This window comes from Eucalyptus grandis, chromosome 4, assembly GCF_016545825.1.
Source record: "Eucalyptus grandis isolate ANBG69807.140 chromosome 4, ASM1654582v1, whole genome shotgun sequence".
Lineage (NCBI taxonomy): Eukaryota > Viridiplantae > Streptophyta > Magnoliopsida > Myrtales > Myrtaceae > Eucalyptus > Eucalyptus grandis.
This window is the reverse complement of record NC_052615.1, coordinates 18971207-18997205: the sequence shown is the minus strand read 5'-3', so window position 1 is coordinate 18997205 and position 25999 is coordinate 18971207. Positions and strand designations below refer to the sequence as shown.

At 40.4% G+C, this 25999-nt stretch overlaps 1 pseudogene; it reads left to right on the top strand.

Annotated features, from left to right (window-relative positions):
• The window catches only part of LOC120292533, a 65955-nt pseudogene that overhangs the window by 10088 nt on the left and 29868 nt on the right, over positions 1-25999 (top strand).

The following is a 25999-nucleotide window of genomic DNA, read 5'->3' as shown; positions in this document are numbered from 1 at the left end:
GAGTCCTTTTTTTCGGAGCTGATCATTCTCGAGTTAACTGATCTATCAGGTGAAGCCATTAAGGGATATAAACGCGACAGACTTGCGAATTCGATTAGAAATTGATTGTTTGATCGTGATAATTAGCAAGGATCAATACAACACCGTTTTAATTGATTAGTGATCGGATATAGGTCAATTTGATGAAATTGCATGATTAAATTGTGGGTGATTTCACCTGAGTGCAAAATTCACGTCGAATGACATTAACCCACTTTTCTGTCGATTTTATACTGGTGCCCATAATTGAAATCTTGAAATTTTTACAACAACCGAACGTTGCCAACGAGTCAAAGATGCACAAACATGAAAAAAAAAATTTGACAACGGGTCAAACGCGATAAAATCTCTAAAAGCTACCCAGTAGGTTAGATCGCGCTAAAATCACGTCCGATTGATTTTAACCATGAAATTGAACTCGGTTTCGGGAATCAAACGTTCAAGCGTGTCACGACTTATTTTTGGGACATCATATCATCTTTTGAAGAAATTCCTTCAAGCCCGGAAATATGTAGAAAAATCAATTTCGGCAAATTAAAATTTGTGAAATTCGGAGGGACAGCTTGGGAGGCATTTTTAGGCCACCAAAAAGGTTTTGTTTGTGAAGGAAATGAGGGAAAATTGGCCATTGGTTGATGCTTGGACTTTGTGGGCTGAATTAGAGGAATTTTGGATGCCAATTTGGTTTATTTGAGAAGAATTTGTGGAAATTTGTAGGGCTACTACAAGGGACTTATTTGGCCTTCAACTTGGTTTGTTTGTGAAGCTTTGGGAGGGAAAATGCTATTGGATGATGCCTTGACTTCCTTGGGCAGAAGACTTTGTGGCAAAAGCCACTCAAGTGCTAGATATTTCAAGTGGAAGGCTATTGGCTGCATGTAAGACTTGCATGCCCATTGTCCCCTTCTCTCTTCCTTCTCCTTGTTGCTTCTCCTCCCTCTTGTGCGCACACTAGCCCTGCAAACCAGCCCCCCTCGCTTTCTTCTTCTTCACTTCATCTTCTTCATTTCCATTTCATTGCTGTAAAAAGTAACCAACTAGCCACCAGCCCCCAGACGCCTAGCTAGTCTCGCTAGAACCACCGCAACCGCAATCCCCGACCGCCTCACCGCCCGTCGCGCCCCTCCGTCCCCGCCGTGCCCGCGCGCGACCACCGTCCCGAGCTCGATTGCCCGCGACTCTTGCCCATCCGAGTGGCGCCGCCATCCAGCTGGTCTGCCTAGCTCTCTTGCTGAGTAGCCCTCTGCTCCACTCTGGTTCTCCAGCCCACTCACCCCGACTAGCTCAAGTAGAACCTAAGCTTCAAAGAAGCCATGAGGCTTGTTGGCCGTTTTCAGCCCCTTTCGTCCCTCCATTAGAGTCGCTGTAGACACGGGATCTCACCGCCATCGTGCCGCCATTTCCGTGAACCCGTTTTCTCGCTAATCCGGTGAGTTAATGCCCTAATATTGGATTATGAAGTTAATTACACTTAGGGGGATTAGTTTAAGGTTAATTAGGATTAGCGTAATTTTGTTAGCTTAACTAATTAGTTAGATTATTTAGTTAGGCTAGCTAATAGTTAGGTGGTTAGTTAAGTTATTTAGTTAGCCTAAATTAGATTAATCAGCCAGCCTAGCTAGATTAGTTTAGTTTATTCAATTAAGTTAGTTTGGTTAGATTAATTAAATTAATTAAGTGGATTAGTTTAAATAATTTACAATTTATTTAATTAATTGCAATTTAAATAATTAATTGTAATTAGCTTGCCAAGATAGCCTGTTATCGAATTTTACGCCGATCATCATGGATGTGTTGATTTGTGAAATTGATTACTAAATTATGCAATTGGGTGCTTGGTGATGATTTTTGGATTATTATTGCAAAAATTAAATTTCTGGGTATTTAATTAGAAAAATTCCAGGTGTCGGTTTTTTACGCCAAAAATATTTTATGTACTTTATAAAATCGTGGAATTTTTAAATGGGAGAGTACCACGTTTTATGGCCGAATTTAAATGTGTGACCATGCACAATTATTTTACCGAGTATTTTTAATATGAAAAAAATTGGTCAAGTCCATTATTTGAAATGGAAGTATTTGAGTGCAAAACACGATATTCTTGACCGAGCATGGATGTGCATGTGGTCATTATGGGAACCCGTCACCCAGCGAGAGTTTGGGGACGATGCCCGATGTTTATTGGATGCCTGGCGGGGGTCTAGATGCCGGTCACAGGGGAGGTTGGATTGATGCTTCTTCATGGAATGTCGTCTAGGCTGGGGTTTTAAACATTGTTGTGCTCGATGGGGCGAGACGACGCCCAGTTATGCCGAATGACCGCCGACTGCCGTTGGGTCATAATTAATTGGGACATGCTTGAGTGATTGAGATAGCCGTGCCTGATTATGGGACAAAATTGTGTGGCATGGAATGTGATGTGTCATAACAGTTTGGCCTTATAATCGGGACCCCTGTGAATATTTGATGATTGATATGAGGTGTTCCAATTATTGAATTACACTTGCTGTGTTTATATATGTATATGAGATGTACTAATGTGCAGGGAGATGTTGAGGTGAGGTAAGTCCTATATGGTGCATGTTTAGGATGCCTCTAAGTGAATTCTCGTCCTAATCGGGGTTTAGAGTGTTGACTCGCTAAGACCTTGTCTCACCCCGTCGTGGTTAAATTTTTCAGGTCCTTAGATGGAGGTGCGACACGTCCATTTTGGGTGGCCACAAGAGGCGGAGACTGAGTGTACCCTTCTCCCCATCCATGGGACCCCTTGGACCCGTGAGCTTGTGGTGACCACTCTCTAGGTAGATGAGAGCCTACCTCACTTGGTACCTCATCGCTTCAAAACGTGGTTTCGTGATGGGTCTAACGGGATTCAAGAGGGCCCCTTCACTGTTTTGACGGACTTGTCATCGAGTATGAGGAGGTACTCGACCCTATCGTGGACGTTGATATTTTGGAAGATATCGCGGCGAACCCGGGGCTCGAAGCTAAAGGGCCCGAAGTAGTGGTAGTTGATCCTTTAGACATCGACATCCTTGATGGTGTTGTGCAAGACCCAGATCTCAAGTAGGTAGGGTTCGGGGTAGGATTAACTTAGTAGCTTCTTTTTAATTATAGACTTTTGTATATAGACCAGAAGACTGACTTAGTATGTATATACAATTTGTTTTGTGAAAAATGCATAGCATATGTTTTACTATCCCTGTATTTGATTGTTGTATGAGGTTTAGGAGTTTGCTTCCACATGTGCATAAAATGAATGGGTCAGCGATGTGTCCTAGGAACGTTGCAATTTCATCGACCGCTGAGGGATGTGTGCGTGCCTGGGGTTCAGGGCATGACAATAGTTGCATTTAACATTCATTTCTCTATTCCAATCTATTAAGTCCTTGCTCACCGTTCATTAATCTAACGGAGAGACTAACTATTCCAGCTTCTTAGTGTGGAAACCCAAATAAGCATAGTAATGTGTTTACAGGGCCCTTCTAGTTTTTTGTGAATTGCACCTATGAAATATCTGAATGCATATATCAATAGAGTTTTTTCCTTTCATTAAAAAAACTATCTGATGGCATATGCAGTGATGTCACTTTAGCCATTTTTCTCAGTGCTGATTATTTGCTTGAGAAGTATTAAACTATAGACAACTCTCTTTATGGTCTTAGACACAACTTAATACATTTTATAATTAAAACTGATAATAAAATGATTAGCAACTTCCACTATGATATTAGCAGTTTATCTTGTCATTCTACTGTTGGAAAATTAGTGGACCAATGACTTTTGCCGATTAAATTATATATTTCTCAGGCAAAGCTTGATCAGTTGAATCTAATGGGTCGTGTAATCTTAAGTGGAATTCTGAAGACAGTTGATGATTATTCAAGTTCTGAATCAGGTGAGCTTAGCATGCAGCAGAGTTCCCTTGATTGTAGTTCTTTCAGTCATCTTTTAAGTTTAAGATCCTGCAAGTATTTAGTCCATGAATACCTATTTGTTTTGCTCATGTAGACACTAATGCAATGGACACAAAAGCATTTGCTTTTCAAGCTATTGGGTTGCTAGCAAAGCGAATGCCTCAGCTTTTCAGGTACCGGACGAGATTCCAACAAAAAAAAAAAAAAAAAAAAAAAGGAAAAAAAAGAAACTTGAGGCTTTTTAAACGTTGGATTATCCCCTTTTGGCCTGCTCATAGGGGATAAAGTCGATATGGCTGTTCGGCTTTTTGATGCATTGAAGCTGGAGGCACCATCTCTACTTCGAGATTCAAGAAGCAACTGTCTCCTTGCTGCTGCATACAAGGTAGCAAACTCTCTCCATATGGGTGACAATATGAATATTAATCTTCGATCTGTTGCATGAAATAACAATTGATGAAGACCCCTTTCCGGTAGCACATGACAAATGCTTGTTCTAACAGGTCACTTTGGCAATTGGTGAGCGTCATTTGGTCCGCTTTAGTTCTAAATAGTTCAAATTTCTTCGCCAACTATAAAATCATTTTATGTTAGTGCTTCAAGATCGAATTTTCTGAACGATTATAGCTGGTCCTACATCTCATTACTGATAGGTCTAAGCCAAAGCATTTATAATCAAGGTCATTTGAATAGGAAGTAGATTGTTGACACTTTTCATGTTTGGCTTTTGATATATATGACGAGAAGAATGATATCTTTACCTCAAACCTTAGGAAGAGCCGAGTTTCCATGGTGTTACAAATTTAAATAGTCAATTGGTGGGTATTATAATATAAATTGGGATGACCATCGACTTGTCTCCAGATTGTGTTATTTTGTGCTTTTCAATAGGGCATTTAGTGCAACCTAATAAGAATTACTGGCTTTAGATCTTGTGTTGGAGTCTAGACTGACTGTGATTTTAATAACAACTTTTTTAGGTATATTTATGTGATGCGAAATAATACGTGATATCCCGAAACTTGACCCCGTCTCGAATATATAAAATGATTGTTTCGTCCACGCACTTATGGTTAATTTACTTGGAACTAATTACTCACGAGTTAACTAATCTATTAGGTGAGGCCATTAAGCAATATAAACACAACAAACTAGAAAATTCGATTGGTAATCGACTGCTCGACTATAATAATCGACAAGGGTCAATACGACACCATTATAATCAAATTGTGATCGGATATAAGTCGATTCGACGGAAGTATGTAGTCGAATTGCGGGTGGTTCCACATGATTGCGATATCGCGTCGAATAGCTATAACTCGATTTTCCATTGATATTATACTCGGGACACGTAATTGAAACTCTCGATTTTTACGACAACCGAAAATTGTCTACGAGTTGGAGAGCACAAACGTGGATAAAAAATTATCGACCACGGTTCGAACGTGCTAAAATCCCTAAAAGCTACCTGATAGGTTAGGTTATTATAAAATCGCATTCGGTCGATTTTAACCACGAAATTGAATTCGGTTTCGAGAATTAGACGTTTAAGCGTGTCGCGATTCTTTTCTAGGATGTTGTCTCATTTTTCGAGAATTTTTTATGAGTCTGGAATTTTGTGGAAAAATCGGTTTTCGTCAAAAGGAAAATAAAAGTGGAAATTCGGATGGGAAGAGGGGTGTGCTATTTGGCTGCCCAAAATGGATTATTTGGGTGAAATAAGAGCAATTTTCTCATTGGATGGTCATTGGACTTCTTAGGTATGAAGACTTTGGAGGCACATGCAATGAGTGGCTTGGATATTTTGCCTAAGCTCTCAATGGCCTTTGCCTTGACTTTCCATTTCTCCTTTCTCTCCAATTTCCTCTCCCTCTTGTGCGTGAGTTTCCCCTTGGGCCAACCATCCCACCTTTCTTTCTTTTCCTTCCTCCTCATCTCTTCTTCTTCTTCCTTATTTCTTTTTTCACTCACGTGTTGCCAATTTCCCTCACCAACAAAACACCCCACCAGCACCATTGCTCACGCCAACTCCATCCCATTTTCACCCATTTCACCCTCACGTCCAGCAAACCACCAGCGCCCCACCACCAACGGCTCCAACACCGCCTCACGCCATCACTCCAGCACCATCTTCGCCCGCCCAGCAACAACGCCGCACCACCTACCAAGCAGCCCCACACCTCCACGCCATAGCTACCGTCCAGCGTCCCAACTCCAGCAGCCCCGTCACCGAAGTTCAGCAACCTCAGCCCACCCACAGCATCCGCGACAATCACCAACAGCCCTGACCAGCAGCCTCGCAAAACCGAACCAGCCCTTGGTTGAGAGGCTTGTAGGGCCTTTCAGCTGCCGATTGAGCTCCATTTGAGGCATGGTAGTCTCGGGTTTTCACTGCCATCGTGTTGCCGTCACCGCGAGCCCGCCGCCATCGAATTCTGGTGAGTTAGCTCCCTAATCCTTGATTATATTGTTAATTGTACCGGTTAGATTAGTGTTAATTATATTGGTTATATTAGTGTTAATTAGCCCGGTTAGATTAGTGTTAAGTTGGATTAGCTGAACTTCGGATGTAGTTACTGGACACTTGCTGTTTGCCATTTTTGTGAGTTAAAATGTGGTACGATTTTGAGGTTGTTTTCCTCTTGAAAATGTTCTAAACATCTTTATCTATGACATATATTTTACTCAAGATATTCTGGATTTAAAAGGATAAGATTTCAGCTTCATTTCATGCAAAACAGAATCTCGGTTAGTGTTGGAACTAGTGACCTTTCGGTGTTTAAAGGATTTTTATCAACTCTTAGGATTTGATTTTCGAAAGAATTCATTCACAAAAGTTTTTCATCATATCTTTTAGTTTAACATAATCAAATTTCAGATTAAACGGACAAGTTTTGGATCTCGAACCAAACTAATTTTGTAAAACATAATTTCTGGACACGGACATAGTTTTGGTAATGGTTTGAGCATTTTACTGCTCTCATTCTAGGAAGATTTGGGTCAAGGTATCTTCATGAAAAGTGTTTTTTTTAAGTTTCATGAAAAGTGTTTTTTTAAGTTTCTTTTATAACATATTCAAATTTAAGAATTTTTTTGAACTTTTTGGTTATATTTATGGAATTAATCTTGGAAACGCACAAGTGGACTCGATTTCTGTCGGTTATGGCTGGTTGTGGTTTTGTGGTTGTTCTTGGTGTCTTGCTTGCTGGGAAGTGCATATTATGTGATTTGATTGATGTTTGGCATGCTCAGAACTTATGCGTGGTATTATGTGAATGGTTGTTCTATGGTAATGGTATATTATTATTGTAAATGATGGCCTTATGGGCTACTAATTAGAAAAAACAATGAGGTGTCGGGTTTGGACACCAAAACTTATTTGATCAACAAAAAAATGAGGTTTTAAACTTACTGTGTGCAAAGTTTGATGGATTAACTTTGAGTACGTGAGCACGCATTTAATTTCTTTCCAATTTTTTTTTTTTAAGTGGGTTACCCAAGTTTAGTTCCAAAAGAGGGTGGTTGGAAAAGAAAATAGAAAATAAATGAGGTGTTGGGTTTGGATGCCAAAATTTATTTGTTCAATAAAACAATGGGGTTTTTATATTAGAAGTGTGCAAAATTTGACGGATTGATTTTGAGTATGTGACCACGTACGGATTTATTTCGAAATGCTTTGAACAAATAAAAAGGTTGCAAGGTTTATTATTTGAAAAAAGATTTTGATGTTCTTAGCTAATGAGGAATATAACAATGGACTTGAGTGATGGTGTGCTAGTGTGATTACCTAAATACCCTGATGCATATGAATATGCGGGGTAATGAACCCATCCTGATGCGTATGAATATGCACGATGATGCCTGATTAAGTGTGGATGCCCTACGTCAACGGATGCCGGTCGTGGTGGAGGCCGAGCCGATACTCCTTATTGTAATGCCATCCTGATACATATGAATACGTGGGATGATGCCGTGCTCGACGGAGCGGGACGATACCCGGTTACGTCAAATGACCACCGACTGCTGAGTTGGCCGTGGTTGTTGGGTCGTAATAATTGAAACATTCCTAAATGATTGTGATAGTTGCGTCTGATTATGGGGCAAAATTGTGTAGCACGGTATGGGACGTGTCATAACAATTTTACCTTATAATCGGAACCCGTTCTGATGCATTCACGTGGGACGATACTCGATTAAGTTCAGATGCCCTTAAAAACGGATGCCGGTTGCAGTGGAGACTAGGCCAATGCTCATTCGGGAATGCTGCCTAGATGTAAACGTTGCTGTGCTTGGTGAAGCGGGATGATGCCCGGTTATGCCGGATGACCATCGACTATTGAGTTGACCATGGCCGTTGGGTCGTAAATAACTAGGACACACTTGAGTGATTGAGACAAAATTGTGTGACATGAAATTGGACATGTCATAACGATTTGGCCTTATAATCGAACCCATGTGATTGATTGATATATAAATTGATGTGTTCCAGTTATGAAATGTGGCTGCTGTATGCATATGATATATGTGATGAGCTAATATGCAGGGAGGTGCTGAGACGAGGTAAGTTGTGTGTGACGCCTGGTTAGGCTACCTCTGAGTGAATTCTCATCATAATCGGGTTTAGGGTATAGACTTGCTGAGATTTATCTCTCCTCGTCGTGGTTAACCCCTTTTTGAAATCCTTAGATGGAGGTCCGTCACGTCCGTTTTGGGTGTCCACAGGAGGTCAAGACCGAGACTACCCTTCTCCCCATCCATAGGACCACCTGGGCCCGTGAGCTTGTGGTGACCACTATTTGGGTCGATGAGGGCCTACCTCACTTGGTACCTCATCGCTTCAAAGTGTGGTTCCTTAACAAGCCTAATGAGGTTCGAGAGGGTCCTTTCGAGGGTTTCGATGGGCCTGCTGTCGAAACCAAGTATGAGGAGGTACTCGGCCCCATGGATATTGATTTGTAAGAGGATATCATGGCGAACTCGGGGCCCGGGGCTGAAGGGTCCAGAGTAGAGGTAGCTAATCCGTTAGACATCAACATCCCATATGGTGTCGTAGTGGACCCGGATCTCGAGTAGGTAAGGTTCAGGGTAGAATTGGCTTGGTAGCTTCTTTTGGATATAGACTCCTGTGTATAAACCTATAGGTTGAACCTGATATGTTTTGTTTTTGGTAAGAAAAATAAGAGCAAGAGAGTTGAACCTGATATGTTTATAAAGCATGTTTTGTGAAAAGGTGTTGGCATATGATTTTACTACCCCAGTGTTTGATTCCCAGTGTTTGATGGTTGTCAGGATATCTATTTAATTCTCTTCCGCATGTGCATAAAACAAATGGGTCAGCGATGCGTCCTAGGAATGTCGCACAATTTAGTCGACTGCCAAGGGATGTGTGCGTGTCCAGGGTTCGGGGTGTGACAGCTTGGCTAGAACTGTTTGGCTGTTGTCATTGACCATGTATTGTGGTCATCATGCAAATATCCAGCAAAAGCTGCCAAAAATTCAGGTTTATTGTCGATGGATAAGTCAAATTTTTCTACTTCCGAGCTTCTTATTATTATTTATTATTGGCCAATTACCTTATGAACTTGTTGACTATGAACCCTATAGGCTCTGCAAGAACTCTTTCCATGTGGCACTAAGCCCTTTTAAGTCTGGCCTATTTCTACTCTTGCAATCATTGTGTTAGAAAGACGCTGGTTTTTTGCGGAGGATTTGTGGTTTACTGGGGATTGAAGTTCTTGTGACTAATCTCTGCTGTCATGCCCCGACTCAGGCACGCACACATTCCTTACCTTGGTCGATTAATAGCGATGTCCCAGGACGCATCACCGACCCTTTCATTTATTAAGCACATGCGGAAGCATATAAATTATCTCCAAACAATAAAACATTGGGATAACATAGTAGGGTTAAATTTCAAACCTTTAAAACGTTCACTCATATATACATTGCAAACCAGTGCACCTATATATACAAGGTGAACTATTAAGTCAAATTCAACTTAAGCCAGTGTAAAAATAAGGTCTAAAAACAAGAGTGGGGTTCTACAAACTAAGGGTCCCTATCCTCCTCTCCATCATCCTCTACACTTCAACTGGAGCCTTCAACAGACTGCATTGGACTTTCGAGATCTTCAAAATCCAAGCCTGCTGCATCCAAGGACCTGAAATGGTTATTCAATAACCAATGAGACAACGTCTCAACAAGCTCTACCCCTTAATACCCGATTAGTAAACCAATATACCCTTTAGGTTGCCTATGCACAGCACAAGTCAGAGGACTTACCTTGACCTCAGTTCCAACCTACAGTTTAATGTTAAACACAAATATTCAAACAATTCACGACATATGATCAAGTATTGGTCAATCGACTTAGTCGATTACATGTCAGTCAGACCATCTCTAGGTCATTCCCACTCATACCATAATTTCCCAATGGTGTACTCATTCACCAACTCACATGTGTTTCTTAGGCGTCGTTTTCGCCAATGACATATCGATTACCGACATCGTGCGTTCTTTAAGACACTATTTTCACCAGTGATATCCTCGATCACCGAACCACGTGTCCTTTCTAGGGCGCCGTTTTCGCCAAGGTAACATTGGCTATAGACAACATCGTGAATTCTTTAAGGCATCGTTTTCATCAGTGATATTTCCTTAATCACCGAACCATGTTTGTCTATAAGTCATTCACGTGCGTTTTTTAAGGCGTCGTTTTCGCTAGTGATACTTCTAATTACCGAATTACGTATGTCCAATAATATCTTGCCTGATTGGTCTCAATTAATAATATTCTCAGTTAGCTCTCACCATTCTCTCTACTATATAGCCATTCAACGTAACTGGCGCTATATACCCATACTCGGCCAACTACCAATCAATTATTCAATATAAAACAAATTAGGACAATTCCTAAAATTCCATAATTAATTCAATTCCACACAACGTAGAACTCAAATAAATAAACGGACTGCACCGCAACAATCAGCACAAAATTTCATTCGTCCGGCTATCCCTGCCTAATTTCAGAAAAATAAATAAATAAATAAATAATTTCGAAAATTAATAAATAAATACTAAAAATCCAATTTATGCTCTTATTGCCTAATTGAAGCCCGATAAGGGTCAAGAAGAATCCCGAGATGCATTCAATAAATACTATAAGTAATTCTCTAGCTAAGCACACTAACCACCTAACTAATATGCAATGTAATTACCTAATAATCACTAATCAACCCTTAAGTGTCATTAGCAAACTAAGAAAGCATTAAAGTGAGTAAAACTCACTGATTAAAGATTTGATTGGATCAAATCAAAGAGCACGTGACAAGGCTCGATTCTCTTCAAAGGGTCCGCCAACCGGAGTCAAACCGGGGCTGAAATTGGCCTACAAGCTCGCTGCTCGAGCTGGGCTGAGTCCACTGATTTGGTGGGCCTGACTTCAATTGATGTGCTGGAAATTGGGCCTCAAAAACTGGGCTGCAAACAGGTTAGGCTTGCTGGGCTGATAGTGCTGAAGATGGGTCGAGCTCCACACTGGTTGAACTGTTGGATTGGGCTGCTAAAAAATCAGAGTGGGCTTGCTGTGGTTGGTCCATGAGCAAAAGAAATGGATGCTGGCCTCACGGACTGGGCCGAAGACACGCGAGGGAAGGAAGCAGCGGCTTTCGGCGTCGAGCTGGGGAAGACCACGCGGAAACGCCGGACTGCTGCTTCGGTTGCTTCGAGCTTCGCTGGCAAGGGAACTTCGTCCGATGCTGAGTCAATTTCGTTGCCTTCAACGCTGCTTCGGTTAACTGGGATGTGGCAGAGACGGAGGGAGCAGCTGCTGGCCGAAGATGGAAGACACGCGGATTGAAGCCCGCTCGGTGGTCAACAAAACAGGAGGTCAGCAAGGTGATGCTGGCGTAGAGAATTCGCTGGTAGAGGGGAAGCATTGGAGGGATTTCGGTTGGGTCTTTGATGGAGGGACGTGGGGTAGCAATTCGGCAGAGAGAAATGCGAAGAAATTGAGGGAGGCTTCGCTGGAGAACCCGCTGGTTTGACTCGGGGAAGATGAGCTGCAGACGAGTGGTGGCTTCGGTGGGGATGAGGGCATGCGTGAGTGCGGCCATGGTAGAGGAGAAGAGGAATCGTGGGGCTGCTTCTGCGGGTTTGCTTCCGTCCAAGCAAATTAAAGAAAGCAGAAGACGTGAGGGAGTAGGGTTCAGCTGCCCTAGCGTGGGAAGCAAGTGAAAAAGGATAAAAGAGAAGACCGGTCAGAGGAAAAGAAGAAATTGAAGACTGCAGGGGGTTTCATGCGAGAGAGAGATTGTCGGCTGAAGTAACGAGGAACGTGCGAAGCATGGAGAAATAATAAAAGAGAGGGGGAGATGTGACCGCAAATGGATAGGAAGGAAGGGGGTCCCATTGGTCAACATTTAAAGAAATGAAGACCAAAGCAATTTTCAAAGTGAAGATGTGCATGGGTGTTGTCGGTCGAAGAGGGGTACGTGCATGAGTGCGTGGATCCAAGGAGAATGGGGAGAAAATTAAACAAAACATAAACACCCTTTGCTCAATTTCAACCAACTTCGCCAATTGGTCATCCCGGGTCTAATTCTTACCAATTGCACAATTTGAAGTCTCAATGAAGACCAGGATGAATCGATTTCTCCATCTCACGAATTTCCTTCAAAACCGATTTTTATTTCATTTTTCTAATTGATTTTCTCGAACAAATAAATTCGGTTGAGGTCCAATTTGAAATCAAAAAAGCCAAAACAACTTCCATTCACCGATTCATTTACACCCGATGCCAAATATCTCTTCAAATTGACTAATCTGAATTTCCGCTCGTTCTCCGAATCGTCAATCTCGATTTCCCCGAAAAATCCCGAACTCTCTAGAATTTTCTCAAAAGGTGAGTCGACGTTCCTAGAATGACTCATGACACGACATGACTTCAAAATTCTAAAATTGAATTCAAATTCGCGGTTATTTTCAATCAAACGCGCTTTTAGTGTGACTTTACCTACCATGTAGCTTCTATGAATTTTTTTTGGTGCAATCGACTTGTGGTTGATTTTCTTCGAACCACAATGAACCCATTCGACATATTGGCGACTTTCGATGGTCGTGAAAATCTCAAGGTTTCAGATACGGACACATGGTACCCAAAATGACAGAAAATCGGTTTAGTGCCGATCGATGAGAATTTTGCAATCAGGTGGCATCACCCACACTTGATCACACATCTTAGTCGAATCAACCTATCTCCGGTCTCGATCGATTTTAACAATACCGTAATGACCTTTGCGATTAGCACGGTCGAGCAGTCGATTCCTGGTCAAATTCTCAAGTCTATTGCGTTTAAAATCCCTAAATGGCTTCACCGGATAGGCCAGTTATCTCGTGAGTGGCCAATTTAGAGAAAAACACTATAATCACGTTGGCGAAAGGCCCATCTTATCCAAATAAAAAATCGAACCTCGAAATTCGGATGTCACATCTACCGCATTCATGTTAAAAATTCATTAACTAGGTTGTTTTAATTCGACGTAAAACAGCCCAAGTGTCATAACTTGGCTCGAGATGACACTTAAGTGCCATAACTTCGAAAATGTACACTTAAATGCCAGTTTCAAAGTAAATTTGAACATTTAGGTGCCACTCTAGCAAAAATATGACCAAATGACTAATATGGCAATTTTCCGGCGAGTTTGATCTAAAATGGCGTCGTTTTGTATGCTGACGTGGTGAGAAAATGCAAAAACAACGTCGTTTGTGTCCGATGTGTAAATAATAATATCAAAATTAATTAAATTTAAATTTAATTTAATTTTATCTAAAATATTCTAAAAATAAAAGAACAAAAAATTTAAAAAATTTAAAAAAAAAAAAAAGAGGCCGAAGGGGGCGGCCGAGGGATGAGCCCTCACCGTTCGCTTCCCCGCCATCATCGGCCCTTCCCTAAGTGACGGCAGGAGGAAGCCCTCGCCGACTGGGCAAGGGTCGCAACCTCACCCCAAATCCGGGCGAGGGCTCACAGCCCTCACCGTGGTCCGGCGAGGGCTTGCGGCCCTCGTCACCGGCCGGCGGGGCCGGCAACCACAGCTGACCCTCCCCCGTCTGTTGCCGCCCTTCCCTGGCGGCGGGGAGGAGAGCGACGAGGGCTCAGCCCTCGCCCACCCCCTTTGGCCTCCCTATATTTAAAAAAAAAAAAAAAAAATTCTAATTTTTTAAAATTTTTAGTTTTTTAATTTTTAGAATATTTTAAATAAAATTAAGTTTAAATTTAATTTAATTAATTTTATATTACTATTTATATATCAGACACGAAATGGTATCGTACTTATATTTTCTCGCTACATCGCGTGCAAATGACGCCATTTTGGACCAAACTCATTGAAAATTGTCACGTCACCATTTGTCGGCATTTTCATTATAAGAGCACCTAGGTATTCCATTTAACTTCAAAACTGGCACTTAAGTGTATTTTTTCAAAGTTATAATACTTAAGTGTCATCCCGTGCCAAGTTATGACACTGTCTCAAACTCGTTTTAATTCCATAGATCACTCTTATATATACTAGTGGCCAGGCTTATAAGTAAAAATTGAACAGACAAAAATAAATTCCATATACCAAGAAATGAAGAGGATGAATGGACTTTGTTGTTGGTCTTACAATGGATGTTTTTGATACTTACAAGGGCCTTGAGCTCCTGGTTCATCATATTTGCTTATTGACACTTAAATTTTTGCATAATTTTTTAGGTTAATTTTTACTAAAAAGAAAACACATGGCATATAATTTAAAAGAATTTTATTTTGATTTTGTTTTATTTTAGACCGCCGGTGAGGGAATGATTTTTCACATATTACATTAAGATATTTCACATATACACCGAAAAAAAGGAATTTTTTTGGATGGAATATGCGAAAAATACAAAAGAGAATATTGCACGAAGTGAGTATATTTCAACGATGTATTTAGGGGTATTGTGTGCGAATAAAAAGGAAAAAATATATCACAAAGATACATTTTTTAAGCTTATAAAAGATGACGCGAGCGAAAAAGGAAAAGGGGGTTCTTTCTTTTGGGTGAAAAAGAATACAAAAGTAAAAGGTAATAAAGGTGACGTGAGAGAGAGGGAAAAAAAAAAAAACCTAGGTGCGACTTTCATCTTCCTCAAGGTTGTCCCTACCAGCGCCGCCGCCGGCTCACGTACCCGCACCGTCGCCGTCTCGCCCGCCGCCGCAGCCGCGACTCAACCGTGCCTCCTCTGCCGTTCGCTACTGCTCGTCGCCGCGTTCACCGCACCTCTGCCGGAGCACCCCGCGCCAGATCTAGATCTGGGCGGCCGCTCGATGCTCGCGCCTCCGATCTCCTCCGCCGCAGCAAATCTGCTCCGAGATCTGGCGTTCTGTCCCACCGCAACGCCCTGCCTCCGTGCGCCGCCGCCCGTGCCCGGTCGCCAGCCGCTACCGCGACGCTGCTACCGCCCTTACCTGAGGGCAATTTGCGCCACCCGAGCGACGATCCACAGGAGCCCGCGCCCCGATCAGATTCTCTCGCCGTGCCGCCCGACGCCGCTCCGCTCGCCGCTGCGGATCCGAGATCCCCACAGCAAGCCGATCCAAATCCGACGCCGTCCTCGCCTCCTCGTCCCCGCTGCAACCCAACGACGCCGTTGCCATAGATCTCGCCTTTGCCGGGACGCCGCGCCTAACAAACTAGATCCGATGCCGAGCTCGCCGCAGCCGCCCAAGGCCTCCCCGCCGTCCCCGCATCGCCCGCCGTCCGAAGCCCGTGATCCGAGCGCCCCGACGTCGCCCCGCGACATAGCCCCGTGCCGACCCGTGACAACCCCTCGCCGAGCCGGAGACCTAGCCGGCGACCCTCCTCCCCACCGACTTTTATTTAGTTATCTTTGGTTGTTTTATTATTATTATTATTATTGTTATTTCATTATTTTCTCTTTTTAGTGTAATTATCCCTTTATGTGAAATTGAAATTGCATGATATGAAATTTCCTTGAAATTAGCGATTGTCAGTTCGATTTTCGTGCCCGAAATCTTATTCGAAATTACTTAAAAATCCTTAATCTAATCTCCCGCCCGAGATTCGACTCATGATTTATGTGTAATTGGCCAATTCGATCTCATGCGCAAGATATGATTTGTTAATTTAAATATCAATATTACTTGATTTGCTGTGATGTTACTTGAATTAGTTTTCTTAAAAAAAAAAAAAAAATTAAAAAAAATGTAGTTTTAGGGTTTGCATGTTTAATTTAGGTTGCTAGTCTTTTTAATTTGAATTGCATGTTTAATTATTTAGCAAATTCATCATGCATAAGTCATGTAGAGTTAGGGCATATTTTGTATGTCATTGCATATTATGGTAAAATTGCACTTAGTTTAATTTTTAGATAATATTTTTCTTAATTTATTATATGTTTAGGTATTTTCTTAAATGGATTGCATTTTAAGATTATTTGGGTTAAGATAATATTTTTTTTTAAATTAGGATTTGGCTCAACCTAATTCCTTATACAAATTGAATAGAATCTTAATCTAACTAGATAGTTTTCACATTTTATCTAATTCTGAATTTCATGAAAAATACAAAAATGTCTTAGAATAAATTAGTTTTATTTTCTAGGATGAATTGCATTCTTTTAGGAAAAAGAAAAAAAGAAGAATAAGAAATTGCGTGTTAATTAGAAATTATATCTAGAGTTGATGTAAATTCTAATTTAACATCACATATGCTTTCATTACTTTGAGGTAAGTTTTGCAATTTATTCATTATTTATTTGAGTGTTAAATTGGTGGTTTGCGCACCCGTATGATTGTCTCACATGTTAATTAATTGAAGCTGCTTACCGAAAGAGCGTTAGAGAAATCTAACGTAATTGAAAGAGTGTTAGAGAAATCTAGTGTAACCAAGTCCCTAAATTCATAAATCTCTGGCTTGCAAAAGTAAAGTAAATGTTCTATTACTTTAATTAGGTTTCTAATCGACCCATCGAAAATAGATTAGTTGCGATTCTAGATATTAGATATTTGAATTTAAGTCACGAGTTGGTATGAACTTGGGAAAACCCGAGTTAAGTCTAGTCTTAGTAATCCATTAGTCAAAGTTCATCCGAAAATTTGATCGCGACATTGCTGAATTGAAGTTAAATTGCATTTGCGTGCTAGAGTACGAGGGAAGTTGAAATGCTCAGCTTTTAACCAGACAAAAAGATGCATTGAGTATTTCTTGTACTATAGACTTCCTGAATAGGATATCGTGTTCACTTCCAATAGCATGAAGAGGCACAGATTGCTGTATTTACGGATTACTTTATATTGCCTTAATTGTAGTCAGAAGATATGGGTCAATTTAGTTCTGCAAATGAGCTGAGATAAGGTCTTTTCTCGTTGAAGAAAAGACTTTGGACTCTTTTCATGTCAGGACGAATCTATGCGATCATTTTGGGTCAATTTAGAAGCGACAAACAGCTGAGAAAAGTGATGAATATTGGTGGATTGGAAAAGGAAATTAGACCATTTATCTGCTCAGAAGAATACCATTCTACTTTGTCGCTATAATTCAGCGTTTTTTTTTTTTTGGGTAATGCAGGAGGCATTCTTACACCTACTTTGCGAACAAAATGAACTTACTCAGGAGCTTGCCTCCCAAGGCATGAGCATTGTATATGAGCTTGGAGATGCATCTATGAAGAAAACACTGGTGAATGCATTTGTCAATACTCTAATAACTGGATTTACGAAGAGAAAGAGAGCCACCAAGGTTTGTTGTATTGTAGTTCGAATTATCTTAGTTAGAAATTTGATGGAAGACTCTACAAAGAACCCAGAAGGTTCTTAATTATGTCTAGACACCAGAATACAAATAATGAGGAACTGGTGGATGAAGGAGCATTTAATACTTGAAAATATTGATTTGGCTATTTAAGTTTCTGCGCCTTCCTCTGGTAGCAAATGTGAGGATGAAATTTTCTTGGACAGCCTGTCGAAGATTCTGAAGTTCTCCAAGAGAGGGCTATTAGGGAAAGTCCAAGTGGTGGAAAACTTAGCGCTTATAAGGAACTGTGCAATATGGCGAATGAGATGGGGCAACCAGAATTGATATACAAGTTTATGGATCTTGCAAATTACCATGCTTCTCTAAAATCGAAAAGGGGTGCTGCTTTTGGCTTCACTAGATTAGCCAAGCAAGCCGAGGATGCTCTTCAGCCACGTCTAAGGGCGTTAATACCCAGACTTGTGCGATATCGGTGTGATCCTGACAAAAACGTTCAGGTGGAGACCCCGAATTCCTGTGTTTTAGGAAATCTGTTCAAATGACATCTTTTTGATGAATTCTTGCGTGTAAAGGCAATTTGATTCTTCATTGCCTTGTGATAACTTGACAAGATAACTTTTTTTTTCCCCATGGGTTTTCCATTTGGCATTTCGTCCTTTTTTCTTAATGCTCTTCTTGGATGTGATACAGGATACAATCGTACATATCTGGCAGGCCCTGGTAAAGGAACCAGAGAGAACTATTGATGAACATTTTGACCTAATCGTGGATGTATTAAAAGAGTGTGGTTCTAAGCTCATGCGTACACGGGAGGCTTCCTGTCTTGCTCTTGCTGACATTGTCCAAAGGCGAAAATTTCAATCAGGTAAGGGATTTGGGTGGGAAATACAGCATATTTGAGTCTCTAAGATTCTTCAAACAATCTCCGAATAATAACATAAACCGTTGATAATTTTATGTCGTCAACGTTTGTGAAAGGTGAAGTTAATCTACTTTCTCCTTTCCTTGATTTCACACCTTAATTGAAGAGCATGTTTATATATGAAATAGTTGACACTGAGTATGCAAAGCATTATTGTCGCAACCTACCCTTCGGGGAGAAGGAACAAGTTTAGGGATATTGCCTAAAGGATGAACCTAAAACCCATCCTTAGGCATGGACTTTCCTAATCCTATACCTCGCATGACATTGGGATATTTTTAAGAATTTTGTAAAAATAAGTTGTCACTAGCCTATTGGGGTCAACAAAAAGCCAAGTAAGGTATTGTGAGTGTACCTCACTTCCTACGCAACTAGAGACTTTAGGATCGGAAACTTGATTACACTAATTAATCAATTAGTACCATTTCAATACCTAATCTTGTTCATTTTAAAAGAAAAGATTTTTGTCAGGCAACTTGGATTAATTTTAAGCATATTTGTTAACATGTAAGGTGATCATGTAGGTGCGCAATAATTAAAATAATAGTTAGCAACCAATGAAAGCGTTTAAATAAATTGCATGGAAGAGCAAATATTTAACATTAAGGAAAAGATAAATACTAATCTTAACTAGATTAAATGGATCAAAACGGCAAAAGCATGCAAACAAAGGCTATTATCTTTGAGAACAAATGAAATCCTAAGGTAGAGCCCTAAAGGTTTACTCAATTTCTTAGCACAACTTTAGAGTTAAGAAACTTCCATTTTTTTAGAAAACAGTTCACAAAGTCTTTTAGTAAAATTTTTCAAAAGAAATTTTCAATTTCCTAACATTTTCATTTTTTTTTTAAATTTTCTAAATTTTCTATTTTTTAAAACTCGAACTTTCAATATAAACTGAATTTTTTGAATTTTTTTAATGTTTTCGTAAAGTTGTTGAACTTTTGGAAAAGTTTTTGAATTTATATTATCTTTTCTATTTTTTTTCTATTTTGTCCTATTCACTACACTCGCCTTCCCCTTTTAGCGACTCCTCTTCCCAAAGCCACTTCTCTCTTTTTTTATTATTATTTCTTTTCTTTTCCTTTCCTTTTATTTTTCTTTTGCCTTTTGGTATTCTTCTTCTTTGCCTACTTTTCCTTTCTCTCTGTCCCTGTTGCTCCTCCCTACTTGATGCTCTGTTGCTGCTTTTTCCTTTCCCTAGGTCCTCCGCGTACGAGGATGGCTAGGAAGGAGACAAGCTGGCGCAGGTTGGGCCGAAGGGAAATAAATCAAACCCAACGCAAGGAGAAAGAGGCGAGTGGCGGGCCGGCCAAGGCCGAATCCAGCCGGACCCAACCCCTTAGGCGTTTTTTTTTTTTCTTTCAATGTATCACAAATATTCAATATGATTCTACAAGATCTAGTTTTTTAAAATAAATAAATAAAAACCAAAAATAGGTATCAACAACTGCCGCTCTTTGAATGTAGCCTCAAAGAGGTTGCATTCAAAGATAGAAAACACCTAAATTATTTCAGCGATAGAGAGACCCTAGGTGCACAGGCACGTATCAGATCGACGAAAATGACTCATAACTATGGAAGCATGTCTTGTCAATAAGAGAAAAAAAATACCCCGGGCTATAGAAGCACACCATGTCATAAGAAGAAGGAAAGACTCTGGGTTATAGAAGTACGCCGTATCATAAAAAGAATGAGAGAGACTCCGGGCTACAGAAGCTCGCCGTATCATAAGAAGAATGAGAGGGACTCCGAGTTACAGAAGCTCATCGTGTCATAAGAAGAATAAGAAGGACTCTGGGTTACAAAGCTCGCCGTATCATAAGAAGAATGAGGAGAACTCCAGGCTACAGAAGCTCCCCATGTCGTAAGAAGAAGGAGGAGGACTTCGGGCTACAGAAGCTCACCGTTTTATAAGAACAAAGAGGAGGACTCCAGGCTACAGAATTTCTCTGTGTCATAAAAAGAAGGAGAATGACTCTGAGTTACAGAAGCTTGCCATGTCATAAGAAGAAAGATGGGGACTCCGAGCTACATAAGCTCGTCATGTCATAAGAAGAAAGAGGAGGACTCTGGGCTACAAAAGCTCGCCGTGTAATAAGAAGAAGGAAAATGACTTTGGGCTACGAAGTTCGTCGTGTCATAAAAAGAAAGAGAACGACTCCGGCTACAGAAGCAAGAAGAAAGAGAAGGACTCCGGGCTATAGAAACTCGCTGTGTTATAAGAAGAAAGAGGAGGACTCCGGGCTACAGAAGCAAGAAAAATGAGAAGGATTTCGGGCTATAGAAGCTCGCCGTGTCATAAGAAGAAAGAGGAGGACTCCGGTTTACAAAAGCTCGACGTGTCATAAGAATAAGGAGGGGGACTCCGGGCTACAAAAGCTCGCCGTGTCATAAGAAGAAAGAGAATGACTCCAAGCTACAAAAGCTACCGTATCATAAGAAGAAGGAGAAGGACTCTGGGCTACAGAAGTTCACCGTGTCATAAAAAGAAAGGGGAGAACTCTGGGCTACAGAAGCTTGTTGTGTCATAAGAAGAAGGAGAATGACTTCGGGCTACAGAAACTCGCCATGTCATAAGAAGAAGGAAAATGACTCCAGGGCTACGAAGCTCGCCGTGACATAAGAAGAAAGAGGGGGACTCCGGGCTATAGAAGCTTGCCGTGTTATAAGAAAAAGGAGAAGGATTTCGAGCTACAAAAGCTCGCCATGTCATAAGAATAAAGAGGAGGATTTTGGGCTACAGAAGCTCACTATGTCATAAGAAGAAGGAGAATGACTCCGGACTATAGAAGCTCGTTGTGTCATAAGAAAAAGAGAAGGACTCCGGGCTACGAAGCTTGCCGTGTCATAAGAAGAAGGAAAATGACTTTGAGGTACGTAAGCTCGCCATGTCATAAGAAGAATAAATGGGACTTTGGGCAATAGAAACTCGCCGTGTCATAAGAAGAAAGAGAAGAACTTTGAGTTACAGAAGCTCGCTGTTGTTGGAGAAATCTTCTTGAAGTGTTTTGAAGTTGACAAAACGTTTCTATCGCCTAGTCTCGAAGGCTTGCAGACTCGTTATTTAAAGTCTCAAGACTTCCGAACAGCCGAGACTCAAGACTCAAAGTCTATCCTCATTGACAGTCTCTAATCCGTTGAAGAAAGGTTATCCGAAACTGGATGTTTCGTTAAAGATTTAACCTTATCATCTGGAGAAGATCTCGTGGCTGGAGAAGACGTAACAGAATCCTTTGATTGATCAAGATTGATTCGATGATTCGATGATTGTCTAAATGTTATTGGAAGGTTCTACTTATGGAAACCAAGATCCTGATTGTATGGGCGAACAGGATTGATGGGCTATCAACACGTTCCTTTAATAGCTCGAACAATCTTCCTAATTGATTCCGTCCAACGAGTAGATTGGAGGAATTTCTTTGGTAAGTGCCAACGGGTATGATGGCATAAAGGAGTATATAAGGAAGACGTTCTTAGTTGTTTGAGGTGTGCGCAATAGAAGAATTCCAAAGTCTGAAGCTCCTTTTTGTTTAGACAATTCCTTTGAGCGAATACTTGTATACAAAAGAGAGTCTATATTTGTGAGAAACCTTGAGGAGGTGTGGTAGAACATCTACACTTTGTGGAATCAAGGCAAAGCTGTGCTATAACTTCTTTTTGATCATAGTGAAATCCAGCCCGGTGGGCTGGTGCGGAAGAGTGGACGTAGGCTTGAAATAAGCCGAACCACTATAAATCCTATGTTCAATTTTCTCTTCCTCACTCTCTCTACCTCGATCGTATTTCATTTTGTTAATCAAGAGAGAATTTTCTTTCTATCGTTTGCTAAGAATCGCTTCCGTATTTCGATAAATTGTTTGTGCACCTATTCACCCCCCCTCTAGGTGTTTATACTAGCTATCTCAATTGGTATCAAAGCTCGTGTACTCACTTTGTTTGAAGTGTTTTATTTCAGAGTTAAAGATCCATGGCTAGTATGCTAGCACCAGGGCTGATGGAAGGGCAAAGCAATACCAGACCACCCTACTTTGATGGAAAGGATTACAACATCTGGAAAAACAAGATGAAAGCTTTCCTACGATCAAAGGATCCTCGGAATGGGACGTTGTAGAAAAAGGAATTACTCCTACAGCCGCATCGTCTACGAAAGAGGGAAAGAAACTGTTGAGACCAAATGGAATGACTCGGAAGAGATAAACAAGAGACAAACACTTGATGCAAAAGCAATTTACTCTTTATATTGTGTTTTGTCACCAATCAAATATAATAGAATATCTTCTTGTGTTACAAAGAAAAGAAGTCTCAGGGACAGATTGCATATTAGCTATGAAGGAACAGATCGAGTGAAGGAAACCAGAATTAACATTCTTCTCGGTCAATATGAAGCCTTCAAAATGAAACCAGAGAATCTATAACCGACATGTTTAGCCGTTTACGTATATTGTCAATGGTCTTGAGAATCAAGGACAAAAATTTATGATCCCATGAAGGTAAACAAGCTACACAGCGTGGACTCTCCAAGGATTGGAATCACATAAAGACTTCGATAAGAGAGACGCAAAGAATTATGCCACTATCTCGTCGACGAGCCGATTGGAACTCTTCGGTCTTATGAAGTGGAACGGATCAATGAAGATGAAGATCCAAAAGGTAAGAAATCCATTGCATTAAAATCAAATGATGATTCGATGATACGATTCTCAAGATGATATGGACGATGAGGAGCTTGCTCTCATGATAAGAAGATTCAAAACCGAATAGAAAAGGAAGAAGGTTCAACTCAAAGAAACAAAGCTTTCAAAGACAGCGAGACAAGTCTCGTGATGATGAGGAACCAAATAAAGATGTAGTCTACTTTGAATGCAAGAAAAAGGGACACATCAGACCTAACTGTCCTCTTCTGAAGAAGAAGAGAGGAAAAGCTGAAAAATTTCGAAAAGCTCTCAAAGCCGAAACCGGAGTGATACGAGTGTGAAGAAAGTGATAATGAATATGCCAATCTATGTCCGATGGCACAATCGTACTCGACTGGATCGACTCGGAAAGGAGTTTGAGGCAAGTAGTTTTAAAATTCCTGTCAAAGTTTCTAAATACATTGATGAACTGTGTTTTAGTCTTAAGACTTCTCTCAAAAGAATTTCCGAACTGAAAAGGAAAACTCAGCTCTAAAACAAAAGGAAAATGTTTTAGTAGAAAGAGTTAAAAGTCTAGACTTGACTCAAGTTTCCACTCTTAAAGAAAATGAAGATAATCTTTTAAAAGAAAATGCTCTTTTAAAAACAGACTTATCAAATATTTCAAAGAAATTTTCAATAGAGTCTGGGAAACTTGAAAAAATTCTTTCAGCTCAAAGACCTTACTTCAATAAGTCCGGTCTAGGTATGTCAGCGGAAACAATTCCCTTGATTGATTTTCCTAAAGTAAAAGAAAGAATTAAGAAAAGACCCTCGAAAGAGGCTTACAAAAATCATTTCAAGAAAGTTTTTGTAAAACCCGTAGGTAGAAATGCTCTCGATGTTCAAAAGTGCAACAGTTCGGATCACTTTGAAAAAGAGTGTCCTATGGTATGGAAACCTGTTAAGAAAGTATGGGCTAATACCGTTTATCTTACTAACACCAAAGGACCCAAGAAAATTTGGGTACAAAGAAAGCTTGAGACTTTATCTTAAATGCAGTCTCCGTCAAGAAACAGTAAAGTGGTATCTTGACGGCGGATGCTCAAGACACATGACAGAGACTCAAATTGTTTTATAAAGCTTGCTCAAGTAAATGGAGGAAAAGTTTCATTCGGAGGAAACAAACAAAGGAAATATTGTGGGATTTGGAACCGTGAAAATTGGAAGTCTCACAATAAGTAATGTTTCTTTAGTGGAAGGACTCAATTACAATCTTCTCAGATTAGTCAATTGTGTGATACTGGTTTCAAGATCTTCTTTCAAGAAGGAACATGTTACTGGAATCGCAAAGACTCTACTCAGCCTTTCATGGGTCGAAGACATGGAAATATCTATCTTCTGGATGTGAAATCAAATGAATCACAATGTCTTATCTCAATTCAAGACGAAGCAAGCTTATGGCACAAAAAGCTTGGTCATGTCAACATGAAGCAATTAGCCAAAATCTCATCAAAAGCGGCTAGTTCGAGGTCTACCCAAATTGCCATACCAAAAGACCGATCCATGCACTCCATGTATTCTCGGGAAAGCGAGATGAAGGTATCTTCCTTGGATATTCTACATCAAGCAAAGCCTACGAGTCTATAACAAGAAGAGCCAGTCTATGGAGGAGTCAATGAATGTCAAATTTCAAGACTCAACGCAAGATGAATCAAGTCGAGACTCATCAAGAAGAGTCTCGAACTTGCTCCGACTCTTCAAAGCTTACAACTCAAGAAGCATCTCGGACTGGAAAACCAGCATCGGTTTGTTCGTGAAGATCTAAACAAAGAGAGATCATCTACTGATACATCAACAAGTAACGGAAGCATAAGTCCAGTCATCCCAAAGATCTTATTATTGGCGAAATTAATGAAGGAATTCACACCAGATCAAAAAGGTGAGAAGAGTCTAGTGATGTGGCTCTCGTTTCTGAAATTGAACCAAAGAGCATAGAAGAAGCTTTATCTGATGAAAGCTGGATTGAAGCTATGCAAGAAGAGCTCAAACAGTTCAACATTAATGATGTCTGGGAATTGACATCCAAACCAAAAGGTAAAACTGTTATTGGAGCTAAATGGGTGTTTAGAAACAAGATGAATGAGAAAGGAAAAGTTGTACGAAACAAAGCAAGACTCGTGGCCAAGGGATATACGCAAGAAGAAGGAATAGACTATGATGAGACTTACGCTCCAAAAGAGCAAGGTTAGAAGCTATTCGACTATTACTTGCATTTGCTTGTTATAAGAATTTCAGGTTATTCCAAATGGACGTCAAAAGCGCCTTCCTAAATGGATTTATCCATGAGGAAGTTTATGTGGAACAACCACCAGGGTTTGAAGACCCAAAGAAACCAGACTCAGTCTTCAGACTGAAAAAGGCTTTGTATGGTTTAAAGCAAGCACCTCTGGCTTGGTACGATAGATTAAGTAAGTTCTTAATACAAAATGGTTTTGTCAAAGGTAAAGTAGATACGACTTTATTTATCAAAAAGGAAAACAAAAGTTTCTTACTTGTTCAAATATATGTGGATGATATTATTTTTGGATCCTCTAATGAAAGTCTCAGGCAAGAATTTTCTAAGTCTATGCCGGATGAGTTTGAAATGAGTATGATAGGAGAATTAACATTCTTTCTTGGTCTTCAAGTAAAACAATTGAAGGA